Source organism: Paroedura picta, chromosome 6 (genome assembly GCF_049243985.1).
Source record: "Paroedura picta isolate Pp20150507F chromosome 6, Ppicta_v3.0, whole genome shotgun sequence".
NCBI lineage: Eukaryota > Metazoa > Chordata > Lepidosauria > Squamata > Gekkonidae > Paroedura > Paroedura picta.
In genome coordinates this window covers 7,000,907-7,015,497 of record NC_135374.1, presented here as the reverse complement: position 1 = coordinate 7,015,497, position 14,591 = coordinate 7,000,907, and the positions used below count along the sequence as shown (strand labels likewise).

Here is a 14,591-nt window from a genome sequence, read left to right as displayed (position 1 = left end):
TTTTGCTGAGCCCTCTGGCCATACCACAGTATATTGGTGATGTCACCTCTGGGTTTTTTTCTGGAAGCGACATCAGCATGTACATAGTGAGATACTTACCTTTTGCAGACACCATATTTTTGGCGTTTCAAACAACGTCGTCAGCATCCAGGCTCCCAGCAGCAAATCGGCCGGTACATTATCCATTTTAAAGCGCTAGTTGGGGAATCCACAAAACTGGATTCCCCCAGCTTTGTAGCACTAGCAGCCAGCAAGCCACACACTAAGGAAATGTGCGGAGGCAAAGTAGCGTGACCTCTCCCTTCTCCCAGGGAAGAAAAATCGCTTGCATCGCGGTCCCTTTAAAACTGGGAGAAAGGTGATTGGCTGTCTGCCATGACTGACAGGCAGGGGGAGAGTCACGTGTATAGAGTGCCAGGAAGCAGCAGAATAAAACGAGTGAGCAAGAAGGTGAGAAATGGCGGGGGGCATAATTTTTTATAGTGTCACACAATTGCGCTGACGTGACGCTATGTTTTTAGATGTGCGGAACGGCCCTCTATTTTCTTAAATTTTCTCCCTGGCGTCTAAAGGATATAATGTAAGAAGAGTTGTCCTGGATCAAACCATGGGTCAACCTATTCTGGCATCCTGTCTCTTGCAGTGGGCAACCAGTTGCCCTGGAGGTCAAACAGGACACTAAGGTTGAGGTCTTCATAAGAACGTAAGGAGAGCCCTGCTGGACCAGACCAGTGGTCCGTCTTCCAGCATCCTGTCTCACACAGGGGCCAGCCAGTTCCTTTGGAGGGCCAACAACATGGTAGAGATTCTGAGGCCTTCATAAGAATGTCAGAAGAGCCCTGCTGGATCAGAGCAACGAAAGTCCATCCAGTTCAGCATTCTCTCTCACACAGTGACCAGCTAGTTCCTCTGCTGGTCTAACAACAGGGCACCAGGGCCAAGGCCTTCACAAGAATGTAAGAAGAACCCTGATGAATCAGACCAGTGCTCCATCTAGTCTCACACAATGGCCAGCCAGTATCTCTGGAGGGCCAACAACTGGGCATAGAGGCTGAGACCTTCCCCTGAGAGGAACATCAGAAAAGCCCTGCTGGATCAGCCCAGTGGTCCATCTAGTCCAGCATCCCGCCTCACCCAATGGCCAGCAAATCCCTCTGGAGGGTCAGCAACAGGGCAGAGAGGCCAAGTCCTTTCCCTGCTGTTTTCTCCTTGTTAGAATTATCTAAGGACATCTTCTCAGATGGCTCCCAGAACTGGTGACTTGCCCTTTGTTTGTTTTTAATTTCTGAGTCATCCCCAGATCTTCAGTTTTGTCATTGCAAATTCATCAGCTGCCATGTTCTCACCGAGCTATTCATGGTCTTTGTCCAACATCTTCTGGAATAAAGATGGTCACAACAATAAAAATAAAAATTGAGCTGCTCCCCTATAATCTCCCTCCCCTCCATTAGCACTCCTTTGTCTTCTAATGGCCCAGCTGCCTCCCTGGATGAATTCCCGCTATCAGTGTATTTAAGGAATCTGTACTGTTCGACTGCTTCCAGCAACCAGCTCCCCCATCTTTTCCCCGTTTGCCTTATTGTAAACATATATGGTTCTCCCCCAGAGTTCCCAGTCCGTTTTGTTCACTTCATTTGGATAACATTTCCACTTCCTACGGGCAATCGTCTTGTATTTTATAATTTCCTTTTCTGTTCAACCAGGCTGGCATCCTTTTGGAAGCGTTTGCCCCCTTTATTCGTATTTTAGCTAGAGCTTCTGTTATCCTAGTGGTTTTAAGTATCAGGGAGTGATTCGACAGAGATGTATTGGCATTTCTTGATTTGTATTCCACTTTTTCTTCCCAGTTGGGACTCAAAGCAGCTCAGGAATTATATTTGGTTAATAGAACAGAGTAAGTGTAATATAGCTTACATTCACTTTCCCTTCCTCTCCCCACAACAGACACCCTGTGAGGGAGGTGAGGCTTAGAGAGCCCTGAGATTACTGAAGAAGAAGAAGAGTTGGTTCTTAGATGCCGCTTTTCTCTACCCGAAGGAGGCTCAAAGCGGCTTACAGTCGCCTTCCCTTTCCTCTCCCCACAACAGACACCCTGTGAGGGAGGGGAGGCTGAGAGAGCCCTGAGATTACTGAAGGAGAAGAAGAAGAGTTGGTTCTTATATGCCGCTTTTCTCTACCCGAAGGAGGCTCAAAGCGGCTTACATTCGCCTTCCCTTTCCTCTCCCCACAACAGACACCCTGTGGGGTGGGTGAGGCTGAGAGAGCCCTGATATTCCTGCTTGGTCTGAACAGCTTTATTAGTGCTGTGACGAGCCCAAGGTCACCCAGCTGGCTGCATGTGGGGGAGCGCAGGATCAAACGCAGCTTGCCAGATTACAAATCAGTGCTCCTAACCCTTACACCAAGTTTGTAACACATATTAATTATATTATGCAGATTGGCTGGGGCCACTGATTCCAAATGGGCCTCCCCAGATAACTCCCCATGTCCTCTGACAGGTGCATTGGAAAATTGCTGAAATCTTGTGATTTTAATATTTCTAATTTATTTACTGTTTTTAAGTTTTTAATACCCATGATTTATTGTTGCAGATATATACTGTGCACCCTGAGCTGCGTGGAAGAGCGGTATATAAATTAAATTAATAATTACAACAACAATAAGCCAACCCTAGACTCCTGCACCACGAAAGGCAGACTAGAAATCAAATAAAATCAATCGATCGATCAATAACATTCAGGATTAATGTTTTTTGGGGCTTGCTTCTCTCGTTACAGGATTCTTCCTAACCATCACTGGATCCCAACAGATTTAAGGGGTGAACTTCTCTCGAAGGCACTGAATGGAGGGTTTACCTTGTCAATCAAGGTCCACGGGTCCCGCCTTCCTGGTAAGCCACTGCTTCTTTCAACCAATCAAACTGTACAGATGGCACGTGATTCCCGATGAGCCAGTATTTATCCCCGAAAACCCAAAACCGCTTTACGTGTCTCCGACCTTCTTTATCTGGATGAACTTTTGGCGATTCAGCAAGCTGCCTCGGAGTGTTTTGTGAGACCAGTGACGAGACGGCATTTAATCTTTGTGCGGGCCATCTTGCATTTGTGCGCACACCAAGCGAGCAGTTTGAGGGCGCCTCCGGAGGCTTGCTTGGCATGTCCCATTTAGCGTAGGCACTATATCGTTGGTTGTCTGACATCGAAGCAAGCTTGTAAGGCTATAAATGCCAGGGCAGTTTTTATTTCTGTCTGGTTACCGGGACTCCGAGATCTTAAAATGCCTTGGAAGGGACACCGTAAAGCATCAAAGAAAGAGAAGTTTGTCTACTGAAAGCAGAAGGGTGGGAGTTCTAAGCCTCCTAAATCCTGCTCAGAAGTTCGGCGTGACCTTGGTTGCTTGAAATCATCCTTCCGCTTCCTCAGCTAGGCCGCAGGGTTGAGGCCTACTTGGAAAAACACAATTTCCGGAAAAATTGTCGGGAAAAAACCCCTCTGAGATATGGTACCTCTCTCTAAGACTCATTTTGCACACATTGGATAATGCATTTTCAATGTAGCGGCAATGCACTTTACTTGCAACGCACTTTAGCTGCAAAAAACATATTGAAAGTGCATTATCCCACCTGTGTCAAATGATACAGAATTTCTCCCAGCATAGACAAAGCCCAACCAGAAATGTGCAGATCAAGGAACGCGTTAAGGATAACTGGGTATATTTTTGGTGACATCTGATAGCAGGTGGAATTTGTCTATTTTTCATGTCTAGGTTCTAATTTCTTGAAAGAACACAGATTTATTTGTTGTGTCAGGAGAATACCGGTTTGGTTAGCAACCCGGAGTGGTTCAATCAACTGTTATATCATCTCTCGGAAAAGCCATTATCTTATTTATTAATTCTCGGGTTGTTGCATTCGTGTTAGGGTGCTAGCTTGAGAGTATGATTTCTGCAATTTTAATTTTGGACTTTGTTGCAGGGGTAGTCAAACTGCGGCCCTCCAGATGTCCATGGACTACAATTCCCAGGAGCCCCTGCCAGCATTCGCTGGCAGGGGCTCCTGGGAATTGTAGTCCATGGACATCTGGAGGGCCACAGTCTGACTACCTCTGGTTTATACACACACACATACACATTCATATGTTGGCTACTTGAACTCAGCTTTGAACCCCCATGCAGAAGATAAAATCAGAGGTAATTCTGCTGTTTGTGTGAGACTTCCTCTGGGACGGCCATCTAGGCCCAAGTAGGCCGTTTATCTGGCATAATTTGTGCATCATTTTCTCTTATCTGGCGTGATTTTGTGACCACTGTTTGCAGCACGAACTTTATTATTATTTATTTAGTGTGTTTCATTGGATTTAGAATTGTGCATTTGATTATTTGTTTTGCACGGCTACCAAGATTTATAACCAAAATCTTGTCAATGAAGTAGGTTAAGGTCCATGGCTATCTCATGACTACAAGGAACATGAGACCAAGATTACCAGCTACACAGAGTTTAGGTGGGCGATGGTGTTTTTGTGCTCGTTACCGGATGCTCTGCCTGACCGACTCTCCAATGATTCAAGCTCCCACAGACATATTGAACTACAGATCCCAGCTTGCTTTCTAAAACCAGGCTTCTGGATCCCAGTGCTTTTGGATATCAGCATAGGCTCAAGAGCCGGCCAATGAGGACGTTAAGGGGTTTTTAAGAGGCTGAAGACTCAGATTATGAAACCATCTGTCTATTTGTTGTATGGGGATTTTAGGGGGTTTTATATTATAATATTGTGATTTTACTGTTTTACTGTTTACTCCTGAGACTGGTGGGGTATAAATTTAAATATAAATAAATAAAATATTATTTATTTAGATTTTTGTACCGCCCCTTCCATACGGCTCTGGGTGGTCTACACAGAACATCATAGGGTAATTACATAGAACATCGTAACAAATATAACGTATCAACTAGAACAATATGGGGTTTATGCCTTATGTGCATGTGAGGTCACTGTGGTTGGATAGATCAGGGGTTCCCAACGTGGCACCCGTGGATGCTGCTGTGCCTACCAATATTTCCTGATGCTTGACAGGAGGCCAGGACGGGACTTTTGTCCCGCAAGACTTCTAATTGGTCATTTGAGATTTGATTGACTCGGGATGTCTTAAAAATAACATTGATTTAGCAGCTGTTGCCACCACAGCACAAGGATCTTCACTGTGTGAGTGAAGGCAACCTGCAGCAACCGGTTTGTGGCTGGCTCCGCCTAATGGGGCAGACATTTTGTGGTTGGCTCCACCTCTTGTGGCAGCCATTTTGTGCCTGCACTCACCATACTCTGACAGAATTTGAAAGGTGCTCATGGGCTCTAGGTTTCTGTAAAGAGATCTGCAGAGAAAATCGCTGAGTACCGGCCACAAAACATAGTACCCTGAGAACTTCAGTGGGAAAAGCATATGAACTGCCATTCTGGAAAGAGGACACAAATTCCACATGTTGGCTAGCATTGCATTCGCTAGTGGTAGAGTTAGAATGATGATGTCATCTGTTCAGTCGTGTCCGACCCTTGGCGATTCTATAGGAAAGTCTTTGCCATGCATCCCTGTCTCTGACTGCTTCTTTTAGTTGGCTCATGGTCATCCCTATATGGGCTTTGATCGTGTCGAGCCAGCAGATCCTTTGGCGACCACGTTTCCTTTTGCCGCTGACCATGCCAAGCATTAATGATTTCTCCAACGAGTTTGATCGCAGGATGCGTCCAAAGTAAGTGAGCTTCAGCCGTAATATCTCCCCTTCTAATGACATAGTTGGTTTGCTCCTCTCTAAAACTCTCTTGTTGGTAACTTTGGCTGTCCGTGGGATTCGCAGCATTCGTCTCCAACGGCATAATTCGAAAGCATCTATTCTCCTCCTGTCTTCCTTCTTCAGGGTCTGGCTTTCGCATTCATAGGTTGTTATGGGGAAGACAACGGCACTGACTAGCCAGCACTTTGTATTAAGGCAGTTCTGGATATCTTTGTTCGCCCTTTCCTACATCTTTACACCAGGGACTGTAAGCCTCAAGACTCCTTATTAATTCCGTGATTTTCTAATGCTTCTAACCCGCTTGTTGCATTGTTTAGGGTTTGTCTCATATGCTTCTCCTTTATTTCTAATGCTGTCGTGCTCCCTGAGTCTCGGGAAGAAAGCCAGACTGTAAGTCTGGTGAATAAAACAAGTAAATGAGTCATGCAGCTGTTTGTCAAGGGGAGCTTCACAGGTCTGCAACATCTCATTGAGGAGGACCGGTGTCATCCTGCCACCTCCCGCACCATCCAACCCCATGGACAGTTGTTTCTCTGGACTCCATTCACTCCATTCACTTTTAGGCACCAGTTAAAGACAGTTTTATTTGCTCAGAACCTCAGTTGATGTTGCTCCCTCTAATCCATATTACACTCTGGGCCATTCCGCACAGCACTAATGTTGCTGAAGTCTTACCATTGTGTAATGCTATTTTTTTTACGTTACACACGACGTCGTACACACTCTGCAACACTCCTTCAACACTGCCACAAAAATCGCTTCGTTGTAGCGCTTTTCAGGGAATCCCCCTGTTCGACAATGCCCGTAAAACTGGCCAGAAATTGCACTGGGGGGGGGGGGTTAACTTTAAGAGGGTGTAAAGATTAAGCGCCAGCTCCCATGCCAGCGAAAAAGGATTTCCTGATACATTGAACGAACAAATATGCGTTGCTACAGGTGTTTTCGGGTTTTTAAAAAACAGTTTTTAAAGGAACACAACAGTTAATTGGCTGTTCTGTTTGATTGTCAGCCAGGAGAGGGAGGAAGCGTGGAAAAATATCGGCTCCTTTCTTGCGATTTCGGCGAGACCGGAAACTTGTGTGTTACGAGAACTGCGCTAGTGGGAGAGCCTTTTTTTCGATAGGAATGGCTGTGTGCGTTACCGAGATCTGCCACTTTTGATTGCAGCGCTGTTCAATAGTGCACAGATATAGCAACATTGCCCGTTGTGTGGAATGGCCCTCTGTTTTCATTTGCCTGTTGGTTTTATCTATAGTTCATTGTACTCTGTTGAATCCCATGTTGAAGAGGTTACTTAAGTTTTAATCTTGGTCCATTACTGGGTTTGATCTTGGGGGGGGGGGGTTACACCGGTTTAGGCAGCTTGTGTGAATATTTTAAAAAAAACATTATTTCTGTTTCATTAATCTTTAAAATTGTTGCTTAATTTTATTATTGTGCTATATTCTATGAAACGGGGCTTGAACAGGCAAGAATTGAACGGGTGGCGCATCTGCTCTTGATTTGCAGGATCATTTAGATCGTTCTTCTTTGTGTTCTGCGTTTAATAATCCAAATTCAGGTTTTGCCTTCTGCCATTTCGATAGAAGTCCATCTGGCAAAGAAGCCGCTGGAATGATTTGCAGAGAACATTGCATCTTTAGCCAATTGCACATATTTTTTGGTTAAAGGAAAGTCATTTGTTTTTCAGCTTTTATCCTTTTACCATCAACTGAGATAGCAATAACAGTTAACTTTCCAAGGGTTTCTGCTCCACATCTTAGCTTATCAACTTTCATGCGGGGACCAAAGTTCTCCCAGAATTAGAGCTGATCTCAAGACGATGGCTAGATATTGGGAGCGGGAGGTGGGGGGAGATACACAGTCCAAGTAATTCAGCACTGGAATGGGATGCCGAAGGAGGTGGTGAGCTCCCCCTCACTGGTGGTCTTCAAGCAGCCTCTGGACAGATCTTTCTCCTGGATACTTGAGGATGATCCTGCATTGAGCAGGGGGTGGGACTAGATGGCCTGGATGGCCCCTTCTCAATCTAGGATTCTGTGAGTCTAGTTCAACCGTGGAAGGGGCTGCCTCAGGAGGTGGGGAGCTCCCCCGAATTGACGGTCCTCAAGCAGCGGCTGGACAGATCCTTCTCCTGGATGCATGAGGCTGATCCTGCACTGAGCAGGGGGTGGGACTAGATGGCCTTCATGGCCCCTTCCCACTCTAGGATTCTAGGAGTCTAGTTCAGCAGTGGAATGGGCTGCCTAAAGAGGTAGGGAGCTCCCCCTCACTGGTGGTCTTCAAGCAGCGGCTGGACAGATCCTTCTCATGGATGCTTGAGGCTGATCCTGCACTGAGCAGGGGGTGGGACTAGATGGCCTTCATGGCCCCTTCCCACTCTAGGATTCTAGGAGTCTAGTTCAGCCGTGGAATGGGCTGCCTGAGGAGGTGGGGAGCTCCCCCTCACTGGCGGTCTTCAAGCAGCGGCTGGACAGATCCTTCTCCTGGGTGCTTGAGGCTGATCCTGCACTGAGCAGGGGGTGGGACTAGATGGCCTGGATGGCCCCTTCCCACTCTAGAATTCTAGGAGTCTAGTTCAGCTGTGGAATGGGCTGCCTAAGGAGGTGGGGAGCTCCCCCTCACTGGCGGTCTTCAAGCAGCGGCTGGACAGATCCTTCTCCTGGATGCTGGAGGCTGATCCTGCATTGAGCAGGGGGTGGGACTGGATGGCCTCCATGGCCCCTTCCCACTCTAGGATTCTAGGAGTCTAGTTCAGCCGTGGAATGGGCTGCCTAAGGAGGTGGGGAGCTCCCCCTCACTGGCGGTCTTCAAGCAGCGGCTGGACAGATCCTTCTCCTGGGTGCTTGAGGCTGATCCTGCACTGAGCAGGGGGTGGGACTAGATGGCCTGGATGGCCCCTTCCCACTCTAGAATTCTAGGAGTCTAGTTCAGCTGTGGAATGGGCTGCCTAAGGAGGTGGGGAGCTCCCCCTCACTGGCGGTCTTCAAGCAGCGGCTGGACAGATCCTTCTCCTGGATGCTGGAGGCTGATCCTGCATTGAGCAGGGGGTGGGACTAGATGGCCTGCATGGCCCCTTCCCACTCTAGGATTCTAGGAGTCTAGTTCAGCCGTGGAAGGGGCTGCCTAAGGAGGTGGGGAGCTCCCCCTCACTGGCGGTCTTCAAGCAGCGGCTGGACAGATCCTTCTCCTGGATGCTGGAGGCTGATCCTGCATTGAGCAGGGGGTGGGACTAGATGGCCTGCATGGCCCCTTCCCACTCTAGGATTCTAGGAGTCTAGTTCAGCCGTGGAATGGGCTGCCTAAGGAGGTGGGGAGCTCCCCCTCACTGGCGGTCTTCAAGCAGCGGCTGGACAGATCCTTGTCCTGGATGCTTGAGGCTGATCCTGCACTGAGCAGGGGGTGGGACTGGATGGCCTCCATGGCCCCTTCCCAGTCTAGGATTCTAGGAGTCTAGTTCAGCCGTGGAAGGGGCTGCCTAAGGAGGTGGGGAGCTCCCCCTCACTGGCGGTCTTCAAGCAGCGGCTGGACAGATCCTTCTCCTGGATGCTGGAGGCTGATCCTGCATTGAGCAGGGGGTGGGACTAGATGGCCTCTATGGCCCCTTCCCACTCTAGGATTCTAGGAGTCTAGTTCAGCCGTGGAAGGGGCTGCCTAAGGAGGTGGGGAGCTCCCCCTCACTGGTGGTCTTCAAGCAGCGGCTGGACAGATCCTTCTCCTAGGTGCTTGAGGCTGATCCTGCACTGAGCAGGGGGTGGGACTAGATGGCCTCTATGGCCCCTTCCCACTCTAGGATTCTAGGAGTCTAGTTCAGCCGTGGAAGGGGCTGCCTAAGGAGGTGGGGAGCTCCCCCTCACTGGTGGTCTTCAAGCAGCGGCTGGACAGATCCTTCTCCTGGATGTTTTAGGCTGATGCTGCACTGAACGGGGGGTGGGGGGGGAGTGGACTAGATGGCTCATATGGCCCCTTCTAAAGGCAGCTTGAGAGTGTTGAAATATTCAAGGTCTCTACTATGCATGATTCAACAGCATATAAAGACCAAAGTGGGTTTTGGAGATGTGTAGTCGTCATATTGAGATTAGGAACTTCCTATTATTTTTCAGATGATCTGATTGGCTCATTTGGAGACTTCCTGCTCCTGTGAGCACACTTCCTCCTGTACTGCCTCCAGAAGAACAGTTAGTAACTTAAACAGTTAGGACTCTCTCTCTCTCTCTCTCTCTCTCTCTCTCTCTCTCTCTCTCTCTCTCTCTCTCTCTCTCTCTTCTTTACAAAGATGTTTCTCGTCTCGATAAAGCTATTTATCCTTTAAGCAGCTGGTGCTTTACAACTTTGCATATTTAAACTCTGTCAACAGCAAGGACAGACCATGCCATTACAATCCCACTAAAATCCCTCCCTTCCCCAAATTTCCCTCTCCCCAATAGTTGCCAGCCTCCAATTGTGGATTGGAATTTTCTTGTTGTTTTCTTGGAATTACAAGTGAACTCCACGCTGCAAGGATCAGTTTACCTGGAGAAAATGGAAGCTTCAAGGGGCAAGATAGACCATAGATTCTAGGTGGAATCCCAACAGGTTTCTCCCTAACACAGGATCTTCCTCCAAATCTAGAACTTCCCAGACAGAGTTGGCAACTCTTCTGTCTAGACACCACACCCAAATCTCCATGTATTTTCCAAGCTGGAGTTAGTAACCATCTTGTATACTTTGATCGCGTGGAAAGAAAATAGTTATTAGCTTACTTGCATTCCTGTCTTTGTATCTCTGTTTACATATAATGTTATCTCTTTCTACATAAATAAAAAAGTAGTAGTAATCATGATTAAGGATGAGCAGGAGCCAGCTGACAAACGTATGTTTGTCACAAATGTTAGCTGGTTTGTGGTTTGCAAAGGAATGTTCGCAAACTGAAGAACAGCAACAAACTTTCACGTATCTTGATGCAATTCCCAGTGGTGAAACCCTGGATTGATTCCCCGCTTGATTCCCCGTTCCTCCTCCACATGCCGCCAGCTGGGTGACCTTGGGCTCGCCATAGCACCGATAAAGCTGTTCTGAGCGAGCAGTGATATCAGGGCTCTCTCAGCCTCACCCACCTCACAGGGTGTCTGTTATGGGGAGAGGAAAGGGAAGGCAATTGAGATTCCTTCTGGTAGAGAAAATTGGCATATAAGAACCAACTTCTTCTTCACAAAAAAAACAAAAATATAACAGCTGTCCATTTAAATCCCCTGCTTTCTGCTCCCCACGAAAAGCTGTGAGGAGCCGCTGCTTCAGGTTGGAACGGCTGCTTCAGCAGCCAAATTGCACAACCCTAAAATCTCTCCTCCCCCTAGCTGCTTTTCAGAGTAAAAAAAACTTTAACAGAAGACTGGGACATGAGTTCTAACTTAGCTAAACCACACAATACCACTTCATCCTTTGTCTCTTGTGGTTTCCTTTCCTTTGGAGCTCCCTTCTGCCCTCTGTCTGAAGACCTCTTTATTATTGTCCAGAGCACACTTGAAGAAGAATTGGTTTTGATTCTCTGCTTTTCACTACCCAAAGGAGTCCTAAAGCACCTTACAAACACCTTTCCCTTCCTCTCCCCGCAACCAAAATCCTGTGCAGTAGGTGGAACCAAGATCGCTCTGAGAGAACTGCTCTGTGAGAACAGCTCTCAGGGCCATTTCCCACGGCTTAAAAATAGCACAATGGTTGCTAATTGAAAACGCTACTAATTTGGCATTACCCACGACGTCGTAGACAATCTGCAACACTCCTGAAACCGATCAGCAATAAGCGCTTCGTTTTAGCGCTTTCAGGGGAATCCAGAAAAGTGGATTCACCCTCCAGATAGCGATACACTCCTGCAACCAATCTGCAACACTAGCGCTAAAGACCTGTGCGTTACCATTGTTGCTGGTTCTTCAAAGTCCCTCCCCCTGGCTCTCTCCTCCAAACTTCCGGCGAAGCGATCGCCATTTTTTTTTCTCGGAGCGAGCGGGGATAAACGCACCGGCGAGCCTCTTTCTGTTTAGAGGCTTCCCTGGCTTCATTCCTTCACCTTTAGTCACTAAGCACAAACCACTTAAAAGCCCGTTTGCTGAAATAAAGTCCCTTTATTTTTTACACATAAATTCAGCCGAAAATCGAGCCCGTGAGAAGGGGGGGGGAATTTTTTTTTATCACTCGAGGCAGCGTGCAAACGATCATACAATCAAACGACAGCTCACATTAGGCAGCTGGATGGGTCTCTCCGTAGCAACGAATCTACACAGATTCGTTGCTATGGGTCTGTTTTTTTTTTTTAAACCTTTCTTAAAGGGAAAGCGGCTGTTTGGGAGCATGCTAACGGCTGCCCATTGGCTGCTTGACGGCCAGGGGCGGGACGAGCTTGGCAATAGCGCTTCCTTTCTAGCGATTTCTGCCGAGACCGGAAGCCTGTGGGAAACGCTAAAAAACGCAACTGATTCCACTACAAAGCCAGGTGTGCAAAACGACGAATTCCACTATTTTAAATGGCGATTTTTCATTCCGCAAACAATTTGCAACAAAGATCCCCGTGCGAAAAGGCCCTAAGAGTACTGTAACTGGTCCAAGTTCCTGTGGAGCAGTGGGGAATCCAACCCAGTTCTCCAAATTAGAAACTGCCACTCTTAAACACTACACCATATTGGCTTTCATGCTCCCTGACCCTCCGTCCTTTCTTCTACCGTCTTGCCCTTTTCTTTCTGTTCCTCCCCGTCTTTCATCGTCATACGGTTTTGTGAGATTACAAGCCACAAACATGGCCTGTCTGTTATAATACTATTTTTGCACGGAGCATAGCTGTTAGATGCTTTATAATAACTGTGATTATTGTTGTTTCACGGGAGATCAGGTAGCAAGGCCGAGACACTCCGCAGGAGATCTGGAAGAGCCGCTATCAGTGGGGAAAAAATCACACCGGCTAAGGGGATCGATGATCGGACTCGGTCTGTGGAAGTTTTGTCTATCAATAATCTCCCTGCACAGTGATAATTTGGAATTTCAGTGGCAATTTCCAAGTTAGGCTTAACTTATCCTGTAACCGTTTCAGCACGGAGGGGTAAAATGCGTGTGGCCTCCTGCTTGCAAACACAGGATGGTAAACCTCATGTTTCCAGCCCTCCTAATGGGAGACCCTTCCCGCATTTCCCCTCTACCGTGCCAAAGCTTTGCGCCTCCTGACGAGGCTGCAAAGAAAGCAAAACGAACTTCTCCCTCCACTCCTTGGCATGTCAATCACAGCAAGCCACCAATCACAGCACAAACTGTCTCCCCTTCCCCCCCCCCAGCCCCAATTTTTTTAAGGCACTTCTGCAACACAGATGCATTTTTAATAAAAATCAACACTTCTGCGTTGCTATGGAGAAATGCCAGAACAAACCGCCCCCACCTGTTTTTTGTTGTTGTTGTTTTGGATTCGTGTTCTTTTAGACATTATTTATGTCTAGGTGGATTTCTGAGATGCTGAACATGGTAGCTGGAGCCCCAAAAGTCATTTTTTGGCTGAAGATGCAAGCACTCAGACCCCTGTGTGATCCCCTGCCCCTCCCCCTTTCCCAGCTCATTTCCCACCTCCAGAAAACACAAATGGGATGTTTTTTGCCTGCCTAAGCTGTAGGAAAACTGGACATTACCTTCTGCCATGCTGGTGGGCCGCTTCAGGAAAACCCCATTCGCTGAAAGACTCTGCCCCTGTAATTCCGGGGAGATAGAGTCATTCGAACACGTCCTCTTAAGGTGCCCCACCTTCAACTCTGCAAGAAATAAATTCATCCTCCCATCACTCAGGGATTCCTCCATTAGTTCAAACAAAGAAAAAGTTAAATTCCTCCTGTGGAATTTAGGGGCCATATTATTAAGCAGGTTGCCAAATTTAGTGTGCATGTGCTTAGCACACGGGAAAGACAACCTAAGCTTAAGTGAAGATTTTTAGAGGAATTTTACTCTGCATTTTTTATAATGTACCCATCAATTATACAATTTTATATATTTTAAATTTTGTACTGGCTCCCTGATTATGCAGTTTTCTACTCTGAAATGTTTTTTTCTTGCTATCTGTTTTATCTGGCCGCAGTGCTGTATTGAAATAAATTTGAATTTGAACTGGACCATGGTAAGTGAAGCTCAAAAAGACATTTTTTTGTAAAGGTTTGGCTGTATGATCGTTAGAAGGCTGCTTGATCACCCATCCCAAAACAGATTCAAGGTGTTGTTTTTGAACTTTAAGCCCATTCACAGTCTGGAAGTGTCTTATCTAAGGCACAGCTTCTCTGAATACACCATAAAGCACTATGCTCATTAAATATCAACTCATTAGTGACCCTTGGACCCAAGGAAGGTCCAAGGAGGGGCCAGGGTCTTCTCAGCCCTGGAACCCTCCTGGTGGAATCCTCCCGGTGGAATCCCGGTGGAGTGATCCAGGCGACGGATACCTCTAGGATGGATTTCTGCAACTTGCTCCCCATCCCTCTTTACTTGGAGTGAAATCCTTTTTCACTGGGGGGGGGGGCTGCACTTCCTTTCTGGCTGCTCCTGAGACAATTGTGCTCTGGCTAGGGTGAATCCTTAAACTGGTGCTATGGGTCTGTCAGATCCTTAAGAAGAAGAAGAAGAAGAGTTGGTTCTTATATGCCGCTTTTCCCTACCCGAAGGAGGCTCAGAGCGGCTTACAGTGGCCTTCCCATTCCTCTCCCCACAACAGACACCCTATGAGGGGGGTGAGGCTGAGAGAGCCCTGATATTACTGAAGAAGAAGAAGAGTTGGTTCTTATATTCCTCCAGAAGGAGTCTCAAAGTG

General features: G+C 47.2%; 1 protein-coding gene across 1 annotated transcript in view; it reads left to right on the top strand.

The window, feature by feature from the left end:
- The window catches only part of TENM4 (teneurin transmembrane protein 4), a 1,513,397-nt gene that overhangs the window by 665,267 nt on the left and 833,539 nt on the right, over positions 1 to 14,591 (top strand). The window contains exon 5 of the mRNA XM_077341303.1: positions 2,778 to 2,890. The gene's annotated coding sequence lies outside the window, so the exon portion shown is untranslated. The remainder of the gene's footprint in view (positions 1 to 2,777; positions 2,891 to 14,591) is intronic.